General features: G+C 34.8%; 1 protein-coding gene across 8 annotated transcripts in view; it reads left to right on the top strand.

The window, feature by feature from the left end:
* The window catches only part of KCNT2 (potassium sodium-activated channel subfamily T member 2), a 398,651-nt gene that overhangs the window by 16,016 nt on the left and 356,825 nt on the right, over positions 1-25,810 (top strand). The window lies entirely within an intron of this gene.

Raw genomic sequence — 25,810 nt, 5'->3', positions numbered from 1 at the left:
TAGAGACTATTATTCTAAGTGAAGTAACTCAGGAATGCAAAACCAAACATCATAGGTTCTCACTCATATGTGGGAGCTAAGCTATGAGGATGCAAAGGCATAAGAATGATACAACGGACTTTGGTGACTTGGCAGGAAAGGGTGGGAGGGGGGTGAGGGATAAAAGACTACAAATTAGGTTCAGTGTATACTACTCGGGTGATGGGTGCACCAAAATCTCACAAATCGCCACTAAAGAACTTACTCATGTAGCCAAATACCACCTGTTCCCCCCAAATTTTATAGAAATAAAAATTATTTTATTAAATTAATTTATTAAATTATCTTAAAATAATTTTTATTAAATTTAATATAAATTATTTTGTAGAAATAAAAAAATAAAAAATAAAAGTACATTTAAATTATTATTGACTGTAGACTCCCTCTTGTGTTATCAAATACTAGGTCTTATTCATTCTTTCTGACTCTCTCTCTACGTATTTTTAAATATATATTTTTATATGTGTATATACATAGATATGTATCTGATTATATGTATGTATATATATACATATATGTATTTATAACTGTATATATGGTTAGAAAGCACTTGATAGCACACATATTAATATATAACTAACTATATATAAAATTATAACTATATAAATACATTTATATATTTACATATAATTAGAAAGTTATATATTAATATGTGCTCTAAATATAAATATATAAATATACAGTTAGAAAGAAAGAATAACATTATATATATAAAAATATATACATTTCTTTTTTACTTTTGTTACCCATTAACCATCCCCACCTCCTCTCCCAACACCCCCACACTATCCTCCCAGCATCTACTAAACGTTGTTCTACTTTCTGTCTCCATGCCTCAGCCTCCAGAGTAGCTGGGAGTACAGGTGCATGCCACTACACCTGGCTAATTTTTTGTATCTTTTTGTAGAGACAGGGTTTCGCCATGTTGCCCAGGCTGGTCTTGAATTCCTGGCTTCAAGTGATCCACCCGCCTCATCCTCCCAAAGTACTGGGATTACAGGCGTGAGCCACTGCACCTGGCCTGAGATCTCCTTTCAACATAAGATTTGGAGGTGGTGTAACATCTCAACCATATCAATAAGGAAGAGAACATACCTATGAGTTGTGGTTGAGGTGAACTCGATTTTACTGCCAAGTAACGTGAAAATATCAATTTAGGAACAGGTGGTTTGTTTTACTTAAAATTTTAAAGTAGATCAACCATCAGGATTTTGTGAGTGATGGAGCCCTTGCCCACCCCCAGCTCATCACCAAAAAGTCGTTTTCACCTGGAGGAGTATGTCCTACATTATCTGGAAGGACAGTGAAGAAAAGAACGAGGGTAGTGCCAGGGTCTGTGAGGAAGCAGGAAAGCAAGGCTCTGGAGGAGTGCAGGCTTGGGGCTGTCACCTGAAACCTGGCCTCCACTGCAGTGACCGTTATACTATTTATCTTTCTTATAACAAGCCATCTCATAATTGGAATCTGTTCTGCTTGTTAACAAATATTATCTGTTAGTGGCTGGCATCTGTTGATCACTTTTGGCAAACGTGGGATTTCTATACAGTTCTTTTTTACCCTCACCCTTTTGTATTTTTGCTCACTTGGCATATTTTAAATGCCTTGTGTGAGGAAGAGCTATACTCGGTCAAAAGTGTGGGAAAAGTAAAGATTGACAAGTAGCAGCATTCTTGGCTTTATTCCTTTCAATATGTCCTTTAACATTTTGGTGATTTCCCAAAGACTAGAAGGTCACAGTGTGTTTACTTTGTATTTATTTTTTATTTGTGTAAATTTAAGGGATACAAGTGCAGTTTTGTTACAGGGATATACTATGTAGTGGTAAAGTCTTGGCTTTTAGTGTAGCTAAAACCTGTATAGTGTATGTACTCTACACACTATTTTTAAAACAACAATGGCTACAAAAATGGTTCTCTGGTGTTGGAATGAAGAAAGCAAGAGGAAAGTCAGAGTCACTCTGTTTAAAAAGTAGCATTTAGAAGGTTTAGGAGTACACTGTAGATAATACTTAGTAAAAATTGATTTAGAAATCTATATGCATAAATTGAATAACTCTTAATGAAATGGGATGAGTATGATAGACAGTAGGTTCAATAACTGACAGAATGAATGAAAGGGACAATTCAGTGTATTCAAAACACCTACAGACAGCCAAGAATATCAAGACTGTGGAATAGTAGGTCACATATAATCAGAGTTAATGAATAAATGTCACAAATACACATACTCATGTTGTATACTTTTATAAGAAATGGAACAACTTATTAGATTGATTATGAAGGGTCTGGTATCAGACGGATTGGTTTTTGGTTTGGTAAACTCCCCAAAGAGACATGGTTTCAGAATGGAAAAATAAGGAAACATGTTATGCTTAAACTTACAATATTATTTGCTAACAAACTATTCAAATAATTTTATTATTTTATTTTAAAAATACATTTTGAACATTTAATGCCAACACCTCTAGACTACAAATACTATGTTAAATTCTTTCAAGAACACTTAAAAATGTATAGTTGGTACATTTTAATGTGTGGAATTGTTAAAAGAAGAACATGTAAAATACTTTGACTATTCACACATGCGCACACACACACATGCTGTTTTTTATGTATAGTGACTTTAAGGATTATGTTTATACAAGTGGAGTTATACCATAGAAGATACAGTTATATCAACTGATGTTTTCACTTAACATATTTTATGTAAACCTACTTAAATCCGTTGTTTTGTGACATGTATTTCTAAGTAGATTCCTAAACAAGATTACTTTTGATAGTATAATATTCTATAATATGAATATATCATGTTTATTTAATTGGGTGTTGTTAGATATTTAGGCTGCTTCCATGTTCATATTTTACATTCTTGTCTTTAAATATATATAGGCTTTTGGGCGGCCTCACTGATGATTTACTAAAATAAATTCTTAAATATGAAATTACTCTGTTGAGGAATAAGAGTATGAACATTTCTATTTTATGGTGTTTAATGCATACTTCCATATCATTACCCTAGAAATATGATTTCATTCCTATATACAAGTAGTAGTCTATGTATTATTGTTTCTTGGTAAAAATTAATTGCTGCCCATAACTATACAACTTTTATAAATCATTGTAAAATGTAAGTTTCTAACATAATTGATTAGAGAAAACTATATTAGTCCTTTGTGCTTTCTGGGTATACAATTGTATCGTTGTAGATTTGTATCATTGGCAAAACAAAGACAAACAAGGAAATTTACACAGCTTATGTATTAAGAATAACAATAAAAGTGACTGCTTTTTAAAAATCTCAACAGAATGTTTGCAATAAGACAGTTTTTGTTTTGCTAATAAAATCTTTGTTTTGCTGTGTGCTAGTAAGAAAAGTAAAGGAAAAAGATTAATAAATCACACTTTGACATTGCCCTCTTGGAGAACCTAATGATAAAAATAGATACTATTCATGTTTTTATTATTTTAAGTAAATCATCACATTTGTGGTGTACTGCACCGGGGCATTAGGGCAAAAGGTTTTGCTTTAAACGGTTGATTTCCTTTTTTTTTTTCCGTCTATTTAATCCACATTCAGTGCTACAGAATATCACTTTTCAGTCAAATATTACAAATCAAATGTTCATGGACTGCCGACGCTACTAATAGCATGTTCAAATAACCTGCAGAAGTTGAACTGAAAGATTTGAGATATTCAAAAGCCACTCCCTCTTGAAATAGCGGTTCGGGTTAATAGTAAACGAGAATTTGCCCCTTACCTTGCCTCAGCCGATAGAAAAGGTTTTTTAAAGTATTGATTACAGTTATTGTAATTTTTCCACACTATCTTATCGAGGCAAGAATCAGGCAGGCATTGAGCTAGAGAGTGTTACCATTTTTGAAAAGATGAATAAAATTTTCTCTCAAATTAATTAGATATTTGGGAGCAGTGGAGCATGTCAGTATTTAAACAGGAAAATTTGAACTGTCTTAATTTTGCAGTGGACTTTTATTTTACTTTTCATCATGTTACTCCTACCCATGCCATTGTGTAGTCAATTTAATTCTAAAAGCAAATATCAAAGAGTTTGGGTTACATACTCTATGGGTTATTTTTGATACTTCTTTTTCATTAAAATAGAAGATTTAAGTTTAAAAGGGAAGTAATTTTTTTTTCTATTGAGTGCTTACATAAACTTATGTCTATAAATTATTGTAATCAAAGTCTACAAAGCCAAATCTTATAGCCTTATATCTAAACCAGGACTCTGAAATTAGGACATGATACACAACAATCTGAATAATTATATGGAATGTTATTAAATGATAATACTTTGTGAATTCTGGTATTATTACTTTGGTAGCAATTAAATAATATACGTTAAAGGTTATATGCTTCTTTAATGCCATTATGTTAGAGCTGTTAAGGGCATAAAGTCTTAACCAACTCTTTCTGATGAGTTTGGTCCCTCTTCCAGTATTTAGTAATTGTGTAGTCTTGGGCAATCATGTAATCTCTCTAGTTGTCTGTGCTCTCATCTGCAAAATGAGGATAATAATTTTACTGCTGTTGGTAGGTAATACGTAATTTATGAAAATTCCTTAGCTCAGTGCTGGGTAATAATTTCTGCTAAATGATACCTTCTTGGTCTTTAGAAGTCATCAATATGTTGTTATTTGATATTTTATGATTTAGAAAAAATAGTTTCGAAAACACATTAAGTGTATAAAGTGCCAGTTCTTGTTAAAATTTTATTCAAATTTTTTCCATGATTCGAATATATTCTATATTTCATTAAGTTGCTTTGAGGAAAGTAGAATCATCACAGCAGAAGTTTATTGCTGTTCACGTTTCATAAACTCAGTCCATTTGAACGATATTATGCTAATTGAGTTTTAGAGAGTCAAGCTTCAAGTCAAATGTTTTTCTCTCATACTTGTGGAAAACAAGAGTTCTGTTCTCCTATTAACACTTATTAAATACTGTTATTATTATTCAATGTGGACACATTTTATCAATACAATAAGAGCTCAGGGGAGGAACATGAATAATATATAGTTTGTAATGGTAAGATATGGTGGAAGAGATTGTAAGTTGTACCACTTAGGGTTGTTTTTTTTTTAATGTTGGTAGCCTCTAAATTATTCTTCTCCAACTATTTCTTTCTATTCATGTTTCATAGTAGAAAAGGTGGTTTGATATTGGCTTTGCCAATAGCAGAGTAAGAAAGTGACTCAGTGATAAATCAGGTACTCTTATTAATGATAACAGAAATGAATAACAATGCATGTAAGAATTCTTATTATTCTAGCAGCAGGGGATGTCTAGATTATCAGATGACTAGTATCAAACAAATTTGCCCCCAAATGATTGAATTCTTAATAATATTACTGACAGTTTTAAAACTTTAAATCAAGAGTTTAAAAACCCCATGAGATTTTAAATAAAACAACAAAATGGGGAATTTAGTAGCAAGAAAAGAAGTGAACGGCTTTATTAATCTGCTAATTATATGTATATTAATTAATTAATTTCTTTATTTTGAGACAGAGTCTAACTCCATCACCCAGGCTGGAGTGTAGCAGCAGAATCTCAGCTCACTGCAATCTGTGCCACCCAGGCTCAAGTGATCCTCCTGTCTCAGCCTCCCGAGTAGCTGGGACCACAGGCACTCACCACCATGCCTGGATAATGTTTTGTATTTTTTTTTAATAGAGATGGGGTTTTGCCATGTTGTGCAGACTGGTCTCAAACTCCTCAATTCAAGGAGCTCAAGAGATCTGCCACTTTGGCCTCCCAAAGTTCTGGGATTGCAGTCATGAATCATCACACTAGGCCTGCTAATTTTATCATTAATAATTCAATAGAGTTGAAATTTATGTGCTTTTAATAAAAAAGTTTTGTTTATGTTTATTGCCTCTATAAAATGTAACTGATGGGCTATAAAAACTAAAGTACTTGAAAGTATGAGTGTATCTAAAGTTTTAAATCCTGTACTTCTAGATGAGCTATTCCATTTTCAGTCTATGAATTAGTAAGACTATGTCCAAGGAATTACACTGGTAAACCTAATGCATGAGTGAGTGAATGCTCTTTTTTTTTTTTGATTAAAAGAAAAAAATACTCTAAAATAATCCCATTCCTTTTCTTGCTGTTATCTGTGAGTCATCAAATTCATTGTGTGATCTCTATAATAAGTTTTTTAATTAGTTAGCTTCCTATTGGCTGTAATAAATAGTTCAGTTATTTCCACTAAATTGACCCGTCCATTCCATTTATTTGGGCAATTGGATTATCGACTGAGTGGAATGACAAAGATAATTCATTAGTATTAATTGTTTAGATAAATATGTGTGGTCCAATAATCAAAATATAAATTAAATATATGTGTAGAAAACCTTCAAAGGAAACGTTTCTTTTCCTCTCTTCACAGTTTATTTACTCACTACCTGTTACTTGATGTGTAAGTCAAGTCTTCTTCTCTTTGAAGAGATAATTTGTGTAAAGTGTTTGACACACAACAGGGTTGTATAGTATCTCGAGGTTATAGCTAATTCTTAACTTCCTGATCTTCCTCTTGCCTCTTCCTCACTGTTGAGCTTTCTTCCTAGTCTGAGATTTTGTGCTTATTATTTTATTTCATTTTTATAACTACTCCCTTGAGTTGTCATTTTTTAAATATCTCCAGTTTCTACAACTAGACTCCAAGTCTCTTCTACATCGTATTGTACTCATACTTGAAAATAATAAATGCTTGGCAAATTCTGAATGATAAGCCTCTACTGCCTGTGAATGGTCCTTGTTCTGAGTAGAACACATGTGTGCTGACTCTCCTTCATGGGGCCCATGCCTACTGGAAGCACCCTCTCCATTCGGAGTTCATCTTTGCAAACCCCACCCCCAAACAAACAAATGAAATGTTTTGCTTGGAACCCTGAGCAACGTCTCCTGAATATTAGACTGGGTGACAAATCATGAACCATATTTGTACTTGGATAAAATTTAACCCAAATTCCATTTGTAATCTTCAAGCTAATTAACTTCCTCCTGAGTCCCAAGGTTCTTTTTCTGGCAAAGCTTATATATTTGCTATTAAAATAAAATCTGATATAAAAGTTGACGGGAATTTTCTTTTGACAACTTTATTTCTAGTTACTACAATGTTTGACAATATAATTTTCTGAGAATATGTTTATTCATCTGTACTCTTTCTGTCTTATCCTCATACTCTGTTGCTTTAATGGTCCAGGCATGCCCCTCTCTGCTAATCCTTTCTTCTAAGCCTACTGGTATGCATGCACCCTTACAAATAAATTTTCCAACACTTTCAGTTTTTTCAAAGAGAGTTCATCCATTCGTTAACTTGAATAGGAACCAAACTGTAACATTAGAATCTTTTGAATAAAAGCTGATAATTTTCATACTACTCCTCATATATCACAGGTTTGGAAATGTGTTGTCCCTCTTCTTACAAATTATACACCATTATATTTCCCTTTATTTGAGGCATATGTTATTTGTTACAGCCTTTGCTTTTTTCTTGTCACTGTGTTTTGACCTTTGGTGATTCCTCCACAGTTATGGAGGGTTTGGATGGGAGTTTCTATTCTTTTTATTTTATTTTATTTTAATCCCAGATGCTAGTATCATTGTTTTCACATTCTTTGCCCAGCGAACACCCTGTTCCAGACACTGCCTTTATAATTCCTTTAGTTTGGTGACTTTTATGTCCAATTCTGCCCAGCACCCTCTTGTTAGGCTGGACCTGAGTATGACCAAGATTGTTTTACTTCTGGAAACTTATGTGACAACATCCCACCATGTAACTCTAACTTGTCCTTTCAGTCTTCACACTTCCTTACTAACACTAAACTGATTCATTTTTACATATCATCAAGACCTTCAGTACCCTATATATTTCCATGCTTTCCTGCCATTTTTAACCTGAACTTTTCTTTCCTGCCTCTTATTTACTCTTCTATCTTGTGCTGTCTTTCTTCTGCCCTATGGCTCTACTTATGTTTCTCTTAAAATTTCTGATGATCTTTTTCATGCCAGGTCCAATGAACATTTTTTTTTTTTCTGACTCTCCTCTTTCTCAAAACTTCCTTCTCTTGATTTCTATGATACCATTCTTCTTTGTTTTATGTCCTACTCATCTTATCTTAGTTCTCCTTTACAGGCTTCCCTTCTTTTATTTAGCACTGAAAACTATGTTTTATCAAGGATTCTTCCTTGGTGCTTTGTTCTTTTCATTTCTAGTTAACTTCATTTAAACTTCAATAAATGTAATTATATGTTGATAATTTCCAAAACACGTACTGTCTTGCTTCTCTGTGCGGAGCTCTAAAACTATACAGACTACTTTCCACTGGGTGTCTTTTCATGTTCAACAGACATTTCAATCCACAGTGTCCAAAATTAATTTTGTCATCTCTTCGAAACTATTTACCCTATGGTATTTTCTGTGTTTAGGTATGGTACCAACATGCAACCAGCCACCCAAGGCTTGATTATTAAATTCTTTTTAAAGCTTGGTTCACTACAGATCTCATTGCTTCAATTCATAGATGGCTCAAATAGCTGTCTTCAAGACTCCATTTTAATTATTACTCTTCTAATTAATGTGCCTGCCTTTCTCATCTGAACTGTAGAGAGGTGTTTTAATTTTTCTGCCTCAGGTCTTCTTTCTGGCTGCCACTGGACAATTCCTCTGTCTGGAATGAATAACAACCTCTGAAGACATCCCACTCTACCTCTACACATCACATGATATTCACCTATTTTTTGACCAGTTATCACTTACATAATCTTTATCTCAGCATTTTAGGAAGGCTTTTTCCCTATGCAAATCTCTGTATTTTATAATCCTGTATAATTATATTTTATAATCCTATGTAATCTGTATTATCTTCTGTATTTTATGCTTTTCAAACCTTTATTGTACTCTATTTGTTCTACTTTATTTAGTTTGGACAAGCTGAAGCAGGTGACATGGCTCATCTGTATCCTTGCCTGATGCATCAATGCAATGTAAATGAAGTGGTGGTGAGAGAATAATTCAAAGGACTCAGTGTTTGAACCAAGCCTAGTCAATGCTGCTGTATCTTGGGTGTTTGTGGAGGCACTACATTAGTGGCCAGGCCTGAAGAAATTGGGAACTTGCCCTTATAAGGCAGCTTACACAACTTGCCCTCTATCATTCTCACCAACCATTCAAAACTTCTAAAAATCTCAGCTCCACTTTGTTTTGCAAGTTTATTTTCCCTGCTTGCATAAAATTATTCATGAATCTTTAGCTCCTTAATAGAACATGCATATAACATTACTTTTTACTAGCATTCTTCCAAGTACTTTACATGCCCAATGAGAAAGCATAGTATTATCCCCATTGTATAGCTGAAGAAACTGGCATAGAGAAGTTAAGTAACCCGTTGGTGATTACAAAGCTAGAAAGTGGCAGAGTCAGGAGCTTGAATCCTATTTTTCTTGGCCATTAGGCTTGCTGGAAGGGGATACTAAGATGTAGGAAGGGAAAGTGGAGATGAGGGTCTTTGTTGATTTTCCTAAAAAATGTGGTGTTATACTGGCATATGGAGAGAAGTTGATAAATAAATATTAAATACATACATGTTGGTTTTGAAATATATAAGACTTTTTAAAGTGTACCTGAAAAACTGGCAATGTTATTGGTTCTCCCACAGAATTTTCTTATGAGAGATCTAATTTTCTTGAATTGTGAACATTGAGGCATTTGTAATGCCTATTATCCAGGTATCATCTGTCTATTCATGTTGTACACATCTACTATAATTTGGGAGAACAACAAAATGAAAGACTTAGTTTTCAAAACATAAGTAATGGAAGAAAGTGAATTTGATTTTTTTATGACACGGCTTTTAGTAAATACTTTTAAAATGAATTGAAGTTAATTTATGCTTGAGTGGGATTTCTTTCTCTTTTTGGAAAGTTTTTATAAATAAATGAAAGCAAATATGTTCTTACCACTAACACTTTCCCCTCTGTCTTTCCCCCCATCTCCTTAGGATACTTGTGGAATGTCTTTAGAGTGAGTTGGGACACTGAGAGGACTTTGTATTGTGTTAACTTCATTATATTGAAATTTTGGAATAGACTCAGGGAATAAGGGACAGGAACAAATGGGGCAATATTCACCTGGTGGCATTCATTTTCAGTAAAGAGCAAGCAAAACCCTTTATTCAATTGAATGTTTTATTTTTGCTTAGTTTGGAATATACGTGTGTATTTCACATATATAAAAATAGAACTTTTTTTTTTTTTACTAAACTCGTCCAGATCTAGATATTTCTAGGCATATGGAATTTGGAGGTTACAAAATGAACTACTAAGAATAAATATTTCCTATTTCCTACTCCTCAAGTATCATGTGAGAATAATTTTTCTATGGCAATAAAAATAATGAAACACTACAATCTGACCTATATATTTTCTTGCAACAGATTAGCATTTATGTGATCTTATTCTAAGCCAATGTGATACAAAAAGGTAAAAATGCTAAAAGAATGACTATATCACTTACATAATAATGTTTCAATGTTTAATTGTCTGAAAAAAATGTATGTTTTGTAAATAGCTGTAGCAGCTATAGTCAAGATGATTTCTTGAGAAGAAATTACCTGTTCTTTAAAAAATGTTCTTGTCAAAATAATGCTTATACATAGCTCAAAAAGTCAGCTATTATTAGAAAGCTTACAAGAAAACAAGAACAAGTAAAACAACAATAACAAAAACCATCTGGCCTCTGTCTTCACCTTGTCAGCCTTTCCATGATGTACTTTTCAGAAAGAAACACTTTGAAGCTTTTTGAGATTTTTTTTCCCCGCTTCTGTTCTCTATAGTCAGTTTCTCAGTTTCTCAATTTTTGGGAGTATTCATTGACTTCTTACCGTGAAATATAAGGATTTAGCAGTCTATACCATCACAACACACATCTTCCACTCCCCATTCTTCCAATATAGTCATTATTTTTGTTTAGAGGAATACCATGTATGCATATCATATGACTATTTAAATTTTGCTCAGAACTGAGTAATGAGTATTATGATTATCATTTTCTTATTCAACGATTTTGTTTCTAGGGATTTATGCATTTTCATTTTGTTGTCTGCTAAGTTTTCTAGTTACCTATTGATAGTGTTTCACCAAGCACTGTAGTAGAACTATAAAGCCTTTCTCAGGGTAATCAAACACATCAGACTGTACCTGTAGGGAAGGTTCAGGTTACGCTGTGGAAAGAAGCAGTCTCAGATCCTCCATGGTTCTCTTCTGTGGAGTTACTCAGGAACTCTCTCCCCTCCCACTGAACCATCTCCAAGCTTCATTCTGTGCCCACAGCTCTCTGGGATTGTTTATCACTTTTTCTCTGTTGAGCTGGGGCTTCCATTCTATTAGTTCTTCCATTTAGTATTTCTGGAGCTGGGACTTCCATTCATAGTAAATCCATTATCTTAGGAATGCTCTTCACTTTCTTTACTTGAGTGTCCTATTTCCTGGATTTGTTTATTCTTTTGTATTGGTGAAGCACATTTTCCAGAAGCTTCCCTAGAAATGGTTTCAGGAGGAAAAGTTTTGAGCTTGTGCATGTCTGAAAATCTTTTTATTCTACCTTTCCACATGAGTGGAAACATTTCTAGGTTGGAAAATTATTTTCTGTCTGAATGTGGAAGGCATTTTTCCATTCTTTTATCTTTCCATGCTTCTGTTGAGAGGACCATGAACATTCTAATGAGACTTGATTCCAGCCAATGAAAGCTGTATCACCACTTTTCTGATATTTCATGATGCTGTAACTTAGTGTAGGTCTTTTTAAAAACTTAACTGGGCCGGAGGTGGTGGCTCATGCCCATAGTCCCAGCACTTTTGGAGGCCAAGGTGGGTGGAGCACATGAGGTCAGGAGTTCCAGACCAGCCTGGCCAACATGGTGAAACCTCGTCTCTACTAAAAATTCAAAAATTAGCCAGGCATGGTGGCGCATGCCTGTAATCCCAGATACTCAGGAGGCTGAGGCAGGAGAATCACTTGAACCTGGGAGGAGGAGGTTGCAGTGACCTGAAGTCGTGTCCTTGCATTCCAACCTGGGTGACAAATGAGACTCTGTCTCGAAAAAAAGAAAAAACAAAAGATTTTCTACTTTTTTTTTTTTTCACTTTTATTTTAGACTTAGGGGTACATGTGCATGTTTGTTATATAGGTAAACTTGTGTCATGGGGGTTTGCCGTACAGATTATTTCATCACCCAGGTGCTAAGCCTAGTACTCAATAGTTATTTTTTCGGGTCCTCTCCCTCCCCCCACCCTCCAACCTCAAGTAGGCCCCAGGGTTTATTGTTCCCTTCTTTGTGTCCATCTGTTGTCATCACTTAGCTCCCACTTATATGTGAGGACATGCTGTATTTGGTTTTCTATCCCTGCGTTATTTTGCTAAGCATAGTGTATACAAAATGGGGGAAAAAAGAAAATAATCTACATGACATGGATAACATGTCATTGTACCTTTGTCCAAACCCATACATTGTGCAGTACCACGAGTGAACCCTAGGGTAAACTATGGGCTTTGGGTGATTGTGATGTGTCAACGTAGGCTCATCCGTCATAACAACTGTACCTTGATGGAGAGGGATACTGATAATGAGGGAAACTATACTTGTGTAGCTAGGGGTTATAGGAAAAATCTCTGTACTTTCCTTTCCATTTTGCTGTGAACACAAAAGTGGTCTAAAAAAATAAAGTCTTTATAATACGTTCTAAAAAATGTTAATTGAATGCTATTTCATTTCTCTCTAATACAGAAAAATAACTGGAAGCTCTTTATGAATCAACAGGATTTGTTGCCTGAGGACTTTACTGTGGGTGACACGAGGAGTAGCTGATTATTTCCTTGTCACTCCCTCTCCTCCCATCCAAATCCCAAATGCCAATATTTTCAGTCTCTTGGGTCAGTCCCTCTAGATTTGATTTCTCTAATGGACCATTTTCTAGAAGCTTAATTGAAAAAGAATTCTTCATACGTTAAGTTGCAATGTGTAGACTTTAACATAGCCCCTGCAGTAGATAGACTTTAACATAAATGGAAGTGCCAGCTCGCCTCCCTAATTTCTTTCCTTCCTAGCCCATTCTGGTCTACAGCTAGTCTGTTTCATCCTCCGTGCTCTATGAGGTCAGGGAGTGATATTTACATAATTCTGTGTGGTGAAGAAGGAGGGTGTTGGTTCTCAGAGACTTCGCAGCCATTCTGTTTTTTGCACCAATGCTTTCTCCACTCTTAAGGTTCCCAGTTCCCTGAGTGACTTGTCTTTCCAGGTACTGAGGTGCTTCTTCTTGTCTTTCTGTGCTACCTAACATCCTGTCAGTTCCAGGTCTGTTACAACTAATTGGTTTTTCCTCCTAACTATGGAGTATGGTAAGACTGCTGGTTTCCAAATTTTGATTCCAAATGAAAATATTTTAAAAATATCAATAGCACTTTTCTTTGAGCACTGTACTATATCAATGAGCTACGACAGCAGAAAGTGTAGCATTAAGTAAAATCCCATAATGTGCTTAAAGCAGCGCAGATTTCATTTCTCATTACCTGGTTTTCCTAATAAAAAAAGAATTTACGCATTTTAAAATAACATACATGAAAAACAGAGAAAGAGTTTAAAATTTCTGTGTATTACGTTTTTTGCTTCTTTGCATTTCTAATAATTTTTTGGGGTTATGAGTATTATGAATTCTACTTTTTTGGCAGATATTTTGGATTTCTGTAAATATTCTTGAGCTTTGTTTTAGAATATTATTTGGAGACAGTTTGATCCTTTTGGGTCTTGCTTTTAAGTTAGGCAGTACCAGAGCAATGCTCAGTCTAGCACTTATTCCCCGCTACTGAGGCAAGACCCTTGCGAGGACTCTAGCCAGTGTTCTCTGTTGCCCAGGCTGGAGTGCAGTGTCATAACCATGGCTCACTGCAACCTCTGCCTCCCAGGTTAAAGCAATTCTTGTGCCTCAGCCTCCCAAGTAGCTGGAATTACAGGCATGTGCCTCCACACCCAGTTAGTTTTTGTAAGTTTAGTAGAGACAAGGTTTCACCATGTTGGCCAGGTTGGTCTGGAATTCCTGACCTCAGGTAATCTGCCGGCCTTGGCCTCTGAAAGTGCTGGAATTACAGGCGTGAGCCACCGCACTCTGCCCTCTTTCTCAATTTAAGCTGAGAAGACAGTTCGAGCTAATGATTCTTAGATTTTATGTATATATAAAATCTAATATATATATTATTTATTATATCTGTATTTATATTATTTTAAATATATATTAGATCTATCATATGTCCAAGTAATCTGTTGGTTTGCATGATGAATGTCTACATTATAGAAGTCAGCTGAACTGACAAATCTCTTATACTCAGAACAATGGTTGAAATGTTTTCCCATTAGGCATTAGGGGGCTCACAGCTCTGCTAGAGTCAAGGGACATAGTTTAGCTCTATGGACATTTTACTTATGACTCATTCAACATAAAACTGTAGTGTGTCATTATGTCCATTCTCTCAAAAGAAGGGTGTTAAATGAAATGAAAAAAAAAATAGTGTAGATACCATTGAATTATCCAAGTGAATGACACTAGATACAGAGAATTCTGAACTTAAAAGGGAATAGTTATAAGAGAGTGTTCAATAATTGTATATCGAGATCGGTCAGTCATTGTTAGGGAGTTAAAGCAATGCGGATCATAGATCTTTGAAAATTTCACCTTGTATGATTGATTAATTCATACTATTCGCCCCATTACTTTCTTTGGGAAAATGGCAAACTTTCACTTCTAAAACTCTCCCTTTATACTTTTATAATTTTCAAAAATTACTTAATTATAGACACCATGAAATTTATTTAGTATAGAAATTACTAAATAATGTACTCATATCAATTAATTATGAGTCTTTCTGGAATCTTTGAACTGAAGTCACCCTGTTACTTGTTGAAAACAGGGAGAAATATCTGGGAAAGACAGAGAGAGAGAGACTCAAAACTCTTCTTTATCTGGTATTAGTTTTTAAGAAAAAAGACAAAACCTTTCTTATGTATGTTTTTAAGATTGTAATATTCAATCGTAATAGAATAATGCAAGTAAAATTGTACATAAATCATATATAATTTCTATAATAGCTTCAAAGTTTTAGAGAGTCTATAATTTTAAACATAAATGTATCTCTTTAAATCATAAAATATTTTTGATCTCTGTAAAAAAGTTGTGTTATTATTGAAAAGGCCTCATCAAGAAATAATTTCCCTTAGAAAACCAATTAGAAATTTTGAATATTTAGCTTATTCTGCCTGAGGTTTGTAACTTTATTATGAAATAGGAATTTTGTTGTAAAGTGTAGAAAGTACTGAAACGCATGAGAGCAAATCTGGATTCCAAGTTTTTTAGTCTTCCCTTGCTACCTACTTCCTGGTTAGTTGTTTAACAGCTGTGACTCTCAGTGATTCCCTTCTAAAATGAGACAACTTTCACTCTCTTTCACTCTCTTATAGGATTGCTGTGATAATCACGCTAGATAGTGTGTTTGAAAATGATTGGTTAAACACTTCACAAATGTATGGATTATTTGGTATGAAGATAGACTCCTAAGTTCATTAACATACAATAAGACACAAAATTTCATTTGTTGGTTTTTATTACCAGGATGCTTTTCATATTTACTCTATTTATGCTTCATAAGAGCCTACCCAAAAATTAGATATTATTTTCTCCTCTCTCCAGACTAAATAATAATATTATCAATAACTGATTCTCAGAAAAAGTAAATGATTTAATTAAGACCATGTAACTATGATGGAGTTGAGATTCAGACCTTGGTCTACTATACTGTATTGTTTCTTTATCAACCAGTTTTGTATACTTAACTGATTTTTCCATATCTTTAAAATCTCTCTCTCTCTCTCTTCCCCTCAGGAAACTAAGTATCTGACACTATTATAAGTTAATTAATGCTATTAACTTATTTGCAGGCCTCTAAGTGACTGAGAAAATAAACAAGAGTAACATACCAAGATAAAGTTATGGGTATGATAAGAGCACAATAAAAGAAAAGACCAAGGGAGGATTTGAAGAGAATGAGATGTTTACGTGAGTCAGGCGGTAGGAACATGCAAAAGGAATAGCATATGCAAAGGTAAAGAACAGTGAGGGAGCCTGGAAAATTTAAGGAACTAAGAAGCAAAGGGTGCAGTTTGGATAATGTCAGGAGATAATATTGCAAAGGTATGTAGGTTTCTGATCAACAAAGCATCCTATACTTCTCTCAAGTTTCTGGACTTTTTATGTTGAATTTGATGGAGAGGGAGAGATTCCTAAGTGATTTTAAGCCATGAGGTGACCTGCTGAGATTTCTGTTTGGGGTTATGTCTCTCCTCTGCTTTTACTAAAAGTTAGCTTGACTTGAGTAAAAACTTAGATGATTAAGTTTGGCTGTGATGTGAAATATATGAAAAATAGATATAATTTCCTGTTCAAATTTCTGTTTGGGAAAGTTCTTGAAAGTCAATGAACCGTTCTTTAGAAATAAAAACAAATTGCCTATGTTATTGCACGTTGAACTTTTCATGAGTAATATTTTGCTCTGGTAAGAGTGCATGTGTGCATGTATTTTATTATATACTGTGATTAGAAATATGTAAGGCAAACAAAACAAAACAAAATCTAGGAGGAAGAGAAGGGAGGGCATTCCTAGATCTTGTTTAAGATTCAGAGCCCCTGGATTTAAAAAAAAAATCTGAGATAAATACTTATGGACATTATTTCCTGGGTTAAAGAATGATTTCACTCATGCAGTGAACATTTGTTGAAGTTTTACCATGTGGCATGCACGTGTTTATGAACTGTAGATACAGTGATGAAAAATATAGCACTCAGCACTCCCAAGTGAGACTAACTTATATTTCAACAACTGTGATGGATTGTGATAAATGTGATGAGGGTTTGCACATTAAGGAGGTTATTCAGACCAGAATAGGCTTGTCAAAATATTAAATTGAAAGAAATAATAGAAATTGCCAAAGTGTTTATTCTTCTTAATTTTTTTTTTTATTTTTTTTTTTAAGAGGAAGGGTCTTGCTTTGTCACCCAGACTGGAGTGCTGTGGTGCAATCATAGCTCACTACAGCCTTGAACTCCTGGGCTCAAGCAATCCTCCCACCTCAGACTCTTGAGTAGTTGGTACTACAGGTGCATGCCACAATGCCTGGTTATTTTTTTTGTAGAGATGGGGATCTCACTATGTTGTCCAGTCTGATCTCAAATATCTGATCTGAATTTAACCTCCCACCTTCGTCTCCCAAGGTCCCCGCCCTGATCTTCTTAATTCTATAATATTCAAGCATGGCACCTTCCTCTTAGTGTCCCACAAAGATGGAAATGTTCTATTAAAAGGAATTTGGACATAGTAGGTTTCAAAAAACAGTTTTCATGTTCATGGATCAGAAGATTTGACGTAGTAAAGAGTCAGTTCTTTCTAAAGTAATCTGGGATGAAGGCACTTTCTGTCAATATTAGCAAAGTTTTTTTGTAGATAAGTTTTATTCTAAAATGTTTATGGAAAAGAAGAGTCTTTGGAATAGCAAAAGCAATTTTCAAAAAGAGCAGTAATGTGGGAGGAATTAATTTTCTCAATATTAAGACTTACTATTTAGCCACAGTTTTTAAGACTTTGTATTTCTGGAGAACGGATGGAAACGCAGCTCGGTGGAATCAAATAAGGAACCCAGAAATAGAACCACACTAATATAATGCTCAACTAATAATATGGCTCAATTAATTTTTAACAAACTAGAAAAGGCAGTTGAATGGAGGAGGAATACTTTTTCAATAAATGGCACTAGAGTAATTGGATATTTACAATTAAAAAAATATAAGTCCCACATTTTGCACAAAATTATTCATAATAAATCATGGAGTTAAATGTAAAATAAAAAACAATCTTGCAGCAAAACAAATAAAATAAAATTTTTAGGATCTAGAATAAGCAAATAGTACTCAGATCTGACATCAAAAATATGATCCCTACAAGGAAAAAATAAATTGTACTTCATCAAAATGCAAATACTTTGCTCTGCATAAGACCTTGTAAAGAGGATAAAAAGACAACTTGCAATGTGGGAGAAATGTTTTCAAACCATATATCAACAATGGACTTATATCTAGAATATATAAAGATTTTTCAAAACTCCACAATAAAGAAGAAACAAAAAATATAGCTAGAAAATGAGCGAAAGATATGCACAAATATTTTGGAAAAGAAGATACACAGATGGAAAATGGGCACATGTAAAAGACTGTAAGAAATATCATTAACCATGAGAAAAATGTAAGTTCGGATGACAACGTGATATCACTACACACCTATCAGAATACCTGAAGATAACAAAACATAGTGATACCTTGAAATTCTGGGAAGGATGTGGAGAAACCAGATCACTTATGCATTTCTGGTGGGAGTCTAAAATGGTACGGCCCCTCTGAAAAATTGTGTGGCAATTCTTTATAAAACTGAAAATGAATATACATGAGCTAGCAATTTCACCCTTAGGCATGTGTCCCAGGGAAATGAAAACTGATTTTCACACAGAAACCTGTATACAAATGTTCACTGGCAGCTTTATTTGTAATAGCCTGCACCTGATTAAATAAACTGTGGTATATCTGGTCAGCAATAAAATACTGGTCAGCAATAAAAAGGAAAAAGAAAACATAATTATTAATGCACTCAGCAAATTGGATGACCATCAAGAAAATTATACTAAGGGAAGGAAAAACGCCAGTTTCCAAATAACATACTTAACACTTATTTAACCTTCATGAATAACATACTTATAGGAATGGAGAGCAGATTAGTGATTGTCAGATATTAGGCATGGGGATGATGGTGAATGTGGTTATAGGCAGATAGTTTGAGGAAGTGTTGTTGTGATGGTACAGTTAAGTATCTTGATTGGGGTGGTAGTTACATGAAGCAGCATAGGTGATAAAATTGCATAGAGCTATATATGCACTAGTGAGTGCATATATATGAGTGCATAATATGGGTGTATAAATGCATTGAGTCCATTCATAATTGTTGAAGTTTGAATGAGATATTTGGATTGTACCAATTTCAGTTATTCTGGTTTTCGTATAGTACTATAGTTGTGTCAGAAGTTAACATTAGTAGGAGCTGGGTGCAGAATGCATAAGACATCCTTGAACACTTCTTTGCCCTACCTATGACTCTATAGTCATCTCAAAATAAAAAGTTAAAAAAATATGAAATAACTGCCATTTGGGAAAAAAACATTGTATATCTCCTCCATTAAGGATATTGTGAAAAATAAAATTATTGGAACTTATGAACATTTCAGTCAGTTTTCTGAAGTAGCTCATTCAGATCCCTTCCTTCCTTCCTCTTTCTCTATCCCTCTTCTTCCTCCTTCCCTCTCTTTCTTTCTCCTTTCTCTTCTTTCATATTTTATTTATTAGTTATTTAGTGTTTGAAACACTTTGAAGGATACTGGAGAAATGGCTTAAAGAAAATATGAAGATCATGTAACAAATCTTCAATCTAACTGAGTTCTACAGAGTAACTCATCAAAGTTGTTAAGATCATTTTCTCCTGGCGTGATTAGAAATCAAGACTTCCCATCATGAACTTTAAAAAAAAAAACATGATTCAGCAATTAAATGTACTACTGGATAAATAAGCCTATCAAAAGCACAGTGTCTGCAAATTCCCATCACAGAAGGTGCACTTGATTTTAGATCAAGAAATCCATGAAGTGAATAAACACACACACACATACAAATATCTTTATGAGTTATATTTTGTGCTTTCACAGAATTTTAAATGTGTCTGTCACAATTCTCTCTCTCTTTTTAGTATGTTTTTATTTTATCCTTAAATCTTAAAAATAGCCGTAACTCTCATATTTTTCTGTGTAGATTGTTAGGGCCATTCTTCGAAGTTAAATATAATAGACTGAATTTCTGTGAAGGATAAGCAGATGTTTTCTGTCTCTCTCATTAGCAAAGACATGGCCAAGTATCTGTTGTGTGCCAATTCAAAATCATCCAGTTTTTTTTGAAATCCTGAAGAGACAAGGCCTGCCATGGTTAACAATAGCTTATTTTATCCTAGCATCCATTTAAACCTGAGACACTAGAATCCCTTTCCCTTTTCTTCTCTGTGTATATGGAGTAGAACTTATTAAAGTTTTCTGAGAAGCAGGTGTCATCATGCATCAAGAAACAACTGGAAATTATACATTAGACATTCTTACTCCATAAAAGCCTTTGCAGCAACTCTTCCGTTTTGGTTCCTATGTGTTAGTTCATTCTACAAAGTGCCTCAATAAATGTTCTTCTCCTTTTCACCAGATTTTATTGAAAGTCTACATTAACCTACTATCTAAATGCATCATAGTACTCAATAAAAAATAGCAGCCTTTCAATAATAGTATCCATCACCCTTAGAAAGCCTTTGCATTCCATAAAAATGATAACCTACAAATGATCCCACTCAAAGTGGTGATAGTGAATAGGAATTGCTGACAAAAATGGCAAAACGTATGCAGTTCTCTCTTTTGAATACTTTTTCCTTAGTCTTTTCTGATTCACTTCATTGCACTCTCTTTATCTCCTAGAAAGCCAAGATTAAGACATCTAAGATTCCTTTTTGTGCGTTGTTATCAAAGTCTTCCTTCTTTCCTAGATGCTGAGCGAGATCCTCACTTATTGCTTACAGTGACTAGGTCATCACACCAACATCTACTACTACCCAAACTTAGGCTACTACTCTCAAACTGGAGGATCCTATGCCAGGTGGAGCTTTCCCTGCACTGAGAGAAGTTCCAAGTCTCTAGTGGATCTTTATATTTGATCCAAAACTTGAACTGGCAAGGTTTAATTTTGGTGAGAAGGTTGGATGAATTCTCAGAATATGTCACTACCTTACCCTCTTATTTTATAGTCAAGGTTTGCTTTCATTTGGAAGAGACAAAGTGGTGAACATGAGCATTTCACCATGATTCACGAGCATTTCTGAGTAGAATCTGAGCCTATGTGAGACAAGAGGACAAAGATGTCCATAGAACCATTTCTTTCATGGTATTGAGAGATTGCCTTTCAGGTCCTGCTTCTTACTTTGAAAAGCTCTTTTAAGCAGATTTAAACACATGTACAATCAAGGTCCTACTTTTAGAATGGATGCACATTAACAAATATATATACAATTTCTACTGCTAAAATAAAATAATTGATATTTCTGTTTCATGAAATCTCAAGAACTCACATCACTTCTCCATGAACACACCTCATTCTCTGCTGAGCTGACCCTTTCCATGGAGGGATTTCTGCATGTCTAAGGGAATAATGAATCTGCTGGATGTCTGGAAGCATAGATCTCAGAAGCCCTATACCTTCCCCGGAATTTGCACCATTTGGACTCTAATTTGATATGCATTAGGGAATGAATGATCTGTTGATCACAATTACCTTGTTTATAGACACGTGTTCCACAATAGAAGTAAACTAGTCAATATGGTTAGTGACCAGGAATCCAGGTGTCTTTTAAGACCAATTTTGACTTGTATTGACAAACTAACTTAACTTCAGTCCCTTGGAGATCAAAAATTGCACATGAAAGGACTTATTTTATTCATTCTCACATTTCTTTTGGCTCTCCGTTCCAATTGGATTTCAATGCTATTATATTCTGAGATGTTCCCCGAAGATAGCTTTACCTCTCTCATTCTTTTTGCTTTAGAACATCTTGGGCACAGAAAAGTTTGGGGAATTTTTCAGTTGTTGTCCCATGCTGCCTCAATTCTTCCAACAGATACTGTAAATAGACCCCTAAGCATTTTTTTCTAATTGAACTTATTCTTCTATTTTCTGTTTAATACTCATGTGCCATCCATATCTTTGCAACAATATCTATTCTTAAAACGTCTATTATTTCAACAAATATGTGTTGAGCATGTCTCAGGTACTATGAGATTACTATGCAATGTGTTGAAGTCATACAAAATAAGTAAATATTTCTGCCTTTATGGGGTTTACATCTTAGTGGGGAGGGGGAGACAAACTAATATAGGTAGTCTACCATATGGGACCATATCAGAACAGTGTGGTAGGAGTAGGCCAGGAGAGTGAGCTGTCTGTTCATGTAACTTACTTGTGCCTTCATGGCACTTATGTTAGAGGAAATAAAGACTTGGTTTTTTAGTGGAATAGGTCAGAGGCAGCTATTCAATTGTTTATTAAGATGAACTCTCTGTGTTCTGTGATCAGACCTTTAATCTTCATCAAGATCCAGTAGCAAGTAAGAATCTATCTGGATGTTTCTGAAAAGCACAGTAGTTACTCACCTAAGAAGTGAGAATCCTAGGCATCCCCATTATATTCTTTTGATGAGGGCTTGTCGCATATTCTGTATAGCACCCTAATCTGCGGTATACACTTTGAGTATCATTGCATCTGCCAGTTTATAACATGTATAAAGTATTTTCTTGTTGAGAGAATCCTACACTCTACTCATAAAGCTTTTCAGTTTACTTGGTATTGTGTCAGAGTGTAACACTAATATGTGATATCAAAGTGTTGGGATGAGGTTCCCACAAGTATGTCTAACTTTCTCCCTTTGCACATTTTCAGGTTCTTTTCTTTATATTATGATACAGTTTTTTTCCAGTTGTTTTAAAGTCAGGTTTAGTCAGGTGAAATTAAAATTATGTAATCAAATGCACTGTGAAAATCTACCAATGCATATTTTTAAAAATTTAAACAATAAGAATATCAAATTCCAACAATTCTTCAAATTGGGATTATTTCATACTTACTGTACTTCACCCAAAGAGCAGATTATTCTTGCTATTGTTACTGTTCTTGGTTGTTTTTAGTGGAATGAAGTGTTGTCTCAATGTTCTCGCCTATCGTTACACAAAGCTTCTATACTCAAACGCCTTTAATTTTTTTTTTTTTTTTTTAATTTTACACTCCAGCGCAAGCTTTTGGTTAGAACTTCTTAGCGTAGCAGAAATTTCCTCTAGCCCTTGAGTGACTTTGGTTAACTTGGTGGAAGATTTCCCCCAATCTCTAGAAGACCTTTCTTCACCCTTGGAAGTTGTTTATCTGTCTCATAATCAAAACAAAAGCATGCCTTTATTTTTAATAGAAATTTCTGGCAGCATACGTGGTCTTAATCTTTTAGCTTTCTTCCCAATCTGGCCATTTTGGGTGAACATGAACCCCAGTTGCTTAAGTAGGGTGCAGTCTGAAGGCTGCCATTCTCTCCCTTCAGCCCTGCCTTTCCTGTTATCCTTTTGAATTAATTTCATTAACAAAATGAATTCATAGGGTTTTTTTTTAGCTCTCTCCAGAAGTCTGAACTCCCTCAGCACTGTTTTGCCATAAATAGCTACAGCAGTAAGTTGTTCCAAATGATCCTGAAGAAATCTATAAAATTTAATTGGTACATATCAAATAGAGACTGAAATAAATGAAATGATAGCTTTATCCTAATGTTGTGACCAAATACCAGATAAATTTACAGTTGTATTACAATCCCAATAAAATTTAAAGTATTTATTTTATTGAAAATCAACATAGCATTATCAAATTAATCTGAAACATAAATGTCAAGAATATGAGGTCATTTTTTAAAAATAGGAACAGACACTGCCAAATATTAAGGCATATTTTAAAAAGACAATGTATTTTTTAAAAATATTTTATTCAAAAAAATTTAGAAATTAATAAAACAATATGATCCTGAAATGATAGGAAGTTAACACAAGAATTTTCAATTAGAAGTAATCAATTAACTTGAAAGAAATAAATTTAAAAATATAACATCATAAAAATCAAATCAACTTAAAATTTTCAACAGGAGAAAGTAGAAATTGATATTTAAGATACCAAGAAAAGGATGGAAATCCTTTAGGAATAAAGTTGTAATAGCAATCATTCACTCTTCAGTGACTCCTGCTTCATCCATTGTCCTGGATTATTGTTTCTTTAAAGGAATAGAAAGTTATCACAAGAGAGCCCATCAATAGATTTTACTGTACAGAGTTCTTTGACCGAGAGGTATGAATTTTTTGTCTGTGTGCCAAGCATAGTGTCTTTCTGGCATGCATTCAACCAGTATTTACTATTTGCTTTAACTATGTTGGAACCTGGAGAAAAAAAAAAAAAACAAAAAAAAAACAAAAAAAAAACAACTCACTATATGACCTAAAGCAGGGTTCCCTAGCCTCAAGACCACTGACCGATACTGGTCCTGGCCTTTTAGGAACTGGGCCACACAGCAGGAGGTGAGTTGCCAGCAAGCAAACATTACCACCTGAGCTCCACCTCCTGTCAGATCGGTGATGGCATTAGATTTTGTTTGTTTGTTTGTTTGAGACGGAGTCTTGCTCTGTCGCCCAGGCTGGAGTGCAGTGGCGCAATCTCTGCTCAGTGCTAGCTCCGCCTCCCGGGTTCACGCCATTCTCCTGCCTCAGCCTCCCAAGTAGCTGGGACTACAGGCACCCACCAGCACGCTCAGCTAAGTTTTTTGTAGTTTGTTTAGTAGAGACGGGGTTTCACTGTGTTAGCCAGGATGGTCTCGATCTCGTGACCTCGTGATCTGCCCGCCTTGGCCTCCCAAAGTGCTGGGATTACAGGCATGAGCCACCGCCCCAGCCATGGGCCTTAGATTTTTATAGGAGGGCGAACCCCATGTGAACTGCACATGTGAGGGATCTAGGTTGCACACTCCTTATAAGAATCTAATGCCTGATAATCTAGGGTGGAGCAGTTTCATCCCGAAATCATCTCTACCACCTTCTGTCTTTCATGAAACTAGTCTCTGGTGCCAAAAAGGTTGGCGACCATTGACATAAATAACACACTTTAATGTGTGGTAAATGCAGATGGAGATTTACTGGGTATTAAGAGAGAGCAGACAAAGGATACTTAATGCAGTCGAGATCAAGTCTCAGGGATTTTTGGTTTTGTTTCACTGCTTCCTTAGAGGTGATGCCTTCTATGCTGCAGTATTAGAGCTGCTAAGAATTCTGAAAAAGACCGCAAGCAGATAAATTGAAACCTAACGCTAAAGGTAGAGTGTTATCCTGAACGCAATCAAAGTATTGGATAAAGAAAGGATTCAGTGCTGAGGGATAGTTAGAGATGTAAATGCTGTCCAGCAATTCCTCTGCTGTTTTCTATATCCTATTTCTACATAAGCCCCTTTGAAATGCTCTCCTCTCTCCTCAGCAGTCCTTTACCACCTTTATCTCTTTCTCCACAGAAGATCTAACTTTTCACTTCAGGGATGTGACAGAAGCCATCACACAGGAGAACTCCCTTAAGTTCTTGTAACAACATCTAAATGAACATAGTCCCATATGAATTGCTCATGACAAGAGTAAGAGCTGCTCTTCCAGATAATAAATAATATGCCTTCTCTGGAACTCATCTTTTGTACTTATGAATCCCAACCATCAGTTATCCATCCTGTTTCTAAAAATTCTGAAAAAAAAAAAATAGAAAATCCTAGATTTATGCTGACAACAGCACTTGCTATTTAACCTTATCATGCAGGGACTTAAATGCAATGTGATCAGAAGGTTAGACTTCAGGGAGGAGGGGAAATTTGACCTTTGCCCTTGACAGATAAGGAGATTTTGATGAGGTTACACTGAGAAGAAAGCATTGTAGTCTAGTAGATGGAAGAGGGCATGGGAAAGAGAGTTGTGTT

This window comes from Macaca fascicularis, chromosome 1 (assembly GCF_037993035.2).
Source record: "Macaca fascicularis isolate 582-1 chromosome 1, T2T-MFA8v1.1".
NCBI classification, from domain to species: Eukaryota; Metazoa; Chordata; class Mammalia; order Primates; family Cercopithecidae; genus Macaca; species Macaca fascicularis.
This window is presented reverse-complemented; position numbering and strand designations above follow the sequence as displayed.